The sequence below is a fragment of the Arachis duranensis genome, chromosome 3, assembly GCF_000817695.3.
Source record: "Arachis duranensis cultivar V14167 chromosome 3, aradu.V14167.gnm2.J7QH, whole genome shotgun sequence".
Lineage (NCBI taxonomy): Eukaryota > Viridiplantae > Streptophyta > Magnoliopsida > Fabales > Fabaceae > Arachis > Arachis duranensis.
The window spans coordinates 85,773,820-85,777,267 of NC_029774.3; the positions used below are offsets into that span (position 1 = coordinate 85,773,820).

General features: G+C 41.9%; 1 long non-coding RNA gene across 1 annotated transcript; it reads right to left on the reverse strand.

Annotated features, from left to right (window-relative positions):
• Window positions 1-2,152: 2,152 nt before the first annotated feature.
• LOC127745466 (uncharacterized) lies at window positions 2,153-3,033 on the reverse strand. Its single transcript, XR_008006653.1, has 3 exons — window positions 2,904-3,033; window positions 2,520-2,827; window positions 2,153-2,295 (listed from the first exon to the last, which is right to left on the reverse strand). It is a non-coding gene; the product is annotated as an uncharacterized LOC127745466 (long non-coding RNA).
• Between the last annotated feature and the right edge of the window lie 415 nt (window positions 3,034-3,448).

Here is a 3,448-nt window from a genome sequence, read left to right on the forward strand (position 1 = left end):
GCCGGGCTATCTACACAAACATCCTGAATAATCATTAGGGATCCAAAGACTTCTCGGCAGCATCAACACGGGGTGAAGGAGGGCGAGTCTGAAGAGGCACCGCATCCACTGTCCCATCATCCCGGTTCAAGATTTGACAGTTGGGTTCTAACTCAGGATGACCAACCTCAGCAGTGGGAGTTAAAGAGGTCGGCACAACAGAGGTTTTGGTGGCAGGCAGTGAAGAAGGATCGACATCATCATCATCAGGGTCATCAGGAACAATCTTACTATCCCTAAAAATGTTGTCCAGGCTAAAAAGGGAAAGGACAAGCTCCGGCACAAGAACTCGAACTTGCTCCTTCAGATTCTCATAAGTAGCATTAACACTGCCTACAAGGTGACCTTGAAGTTTGGTATAATCAGCCCGGACAGATTCCAAGCTGTTCCTGAGATCCATCATCTCTCTATAGGTGGTAACATATCTATCCTTATGTTTCAACGCTGTGCCCTCAGCTAATTTCACAAAGGCCGCCAGACCAATAGCCTGAGTCTTTTCCCCCTCCAACTCCTTCTCCAACTTGGTAACTTTCACCTCAAGCTCCTCTTTCAAACCCTTAATCCGGTCAAACTCTGATTTTGCCTCCTCCATAAAGGCCTTTGTAGCATGGATAGGAAGATCTTGAGCGGTCCAGTATGAAGCTACTCCCAGTGTGCCAGTTTAATGCCACTCCGAGTGATAAAATCCAAATGATGAAGAATGGATACATCATCAGTAGGTATGACACCATAAGGAGCAATCTGTTGATCAACAAACCCGACAGCATCAAAGTCGGAAGCATCCAGATTAAAAGGCTCGACAGTCTGGGGTCTTTTTGGAGGAGGAGCGCCGGTAGGAGAAGAGGTAGCAGCAGAAGCCTGTGAAGGATCAACCAAATGAACCTGGGGAGTAGGGATTATCCTCCTCGGTCTAGGAGAACTTGGAACAGAAGGCTTCGACGAAACCTAAGAGGACCCCTCCCCGGCCACCTTGGCCGAGATGTTTTGAGCCGCCGTAGCCTTCGTCGCCTTTTTAAAGGCTTTCATGGAATCATTGGTCTTACCATCTCTAAAAAAACAAATTCAAATAAGTTACAAAATCGGAGGAAAAAAAGTAAAAACAAAACAAAAGAAGCCGATCTCTACCCAGTTCAGCCCGGACAAAGGAAGGGTCCCCCAAGAATCTCTTTGTGTCAAGATGGGGAGGTTCCCCCCCCCAAATATCCTCCAACACAGTTACAAAGGCCTGCTCGACCTCATCAAGCATCTCCCATGAGTATCAAGACACTACAACATTCTTCTGCCAACACAAAGGGAAGGCAGGTTCACCGTTCACTTCTAGAAAAAAAGGTCGAGCTCTTTCAACAGCTCAAACCTTGAAAAAGTAGTTCTTAAAATCCCTAAAGAACTCATCATACATGGAAAAGACTTTGTGCCCTTGGGCAGACCTGAAAGAAACCCAAGAAGCTTTCTTTTTGGTAGTCCCAGGCTTAGTCAGAATAAACAGGTAAAGAAAGAGAGTTTGAGAAGGAGTAACATCTAATTCTTGGCAAAGAAACTGAAAGATCTTGATAAAACCCCAAGAGTTCGGATGGAGCTGGGAGGGAGCAACATTACACGACCACAACAAATCAGTCTCAAAGGAGGTAAAAGGGAAAGTAATGTTCAGCTGGCTGAAAAAATAGTCATAGGCATAAAAGAAGGAACGCTCCCCCTGAACTGAGGTCGGGAAACAAACCCCCTCCTCAGAATCAGGTGCTACCAATTCATAGTTCCTCTCCTGATCGCTACTCTTACAGAGGCAGTGATGTTTCCTAAGCTCCACACAAAACTCAGCATTCACCATAGAAACACACATCAACACAAGAGAGTCCAACCAATCAATGTTGTCAAACTCGCGAGTCTAAGTAAACTTGTAGAGCTAACCTAGACTCGACTCGTGAGTTAACTCGTAAACTCGTACGAGTTTACCTATTACAAAAAAATTTTCAAAATATATATATCATTTAAAATTAACAATATCAAATTTAAAGCACATAATAAACTAAAGTAGTAGCACACAAGTATTTTAGAACACAAGTTCAAATCCATTACAATTATATTTATGTAATTAGTATAACATACAACACACACAACTAAAAGTTCTAAACTTCTAATAAACATAAATTGAAATCCTCTAATATCTTCATCTTCTATGACATCAATAACATCTTCATCGTCTTCATCAAAATCATCATTTATCATTTTCTTTAAACAACATTCTCAGATATTTGGTACCTAAATTAAGAATATCAAATAAATACTATCACCCTAAATAAACACTATCACCCTAGTTTAGTTATCAATTATATGTTGTTATTAACTTTTCATTTTCTATGTTATCCCTAAATAACAACCATGAACATTGAAGTTGAACCATAATCAAAGCACTGTAATTTACTAACTGCCTAAATCTTTAAACTACATAAAAAGCAAGTAATAAAATTTAGAAAAAAAAAAACCTGAATGGAACAAACCACAACAGCTATCTGTAAACCTAGAGATGCAGCACAATTATGTTCGTGTAGTGCAGAGATAGAGTCACGATGCAGACCCAGAGAGTAAGAAATGGTGAGCAACAGCGAAACACAATAGAGGTAAGAGGATCAAGCCAAAACGGCACTGCAGCAGAGTTATGCACGAACGGTGGATGAACGAACGAATGGTGCACGAACAAACCACGGCAGCATGATGGACTGTAGAGCTGCAGACGACACGACAAACAGTGACAACGAGACAAACGAACCAGTGCGGTGGATGGCAGAGGCTCCTCGTGCATCAAATCAAAACCCAGCAATGGCAAAGAGAAGCAGAGCACTGAGAGGAGAGAGTAGAGAGCGACGTACGACTGTTCGGGGACGCAAGCAACCGACGGCGAACGGCGGTGAAAATTGAAGAGTGAAAAAACGACGGAGAGGGAGAAAGCTGAGAGAATAGTGATTAGGGATTTAGTCATTTAGGGTTACGTGTTACTGGATTAGTATAACATATAACGTTATTCTTTTTTTGGGCCGAAGTCACGTCATTTTTTGCCAAAACCAGCACCGAAAGTAAACTCGCAAACTCGTTCTCAAACTTGTGATTTTGACCGAGTTTACACGATTCCACTGAGTCTACCCGAGTCTACTAAAAAATGAGTTTGTGTCCGAGTTAACTCGATTTCACTACCTAAACTCGTAAACTCGTACGAGTTTACGAGTTAACTCGAGAGTTTGACAACAATGCAACCAATCGAAAATCCCCTCAGGAACCTTAGAAGATGTCTCTACAATATTTTTGCGAGAAGACATGGCCAACTAGTCCTACAAACAAGAAAGAAAATAGATTACTAAAAAACATCTCGGACAAATATGACACAGAGCAATACAAGCAACAAAAGGAAACCCCAGGA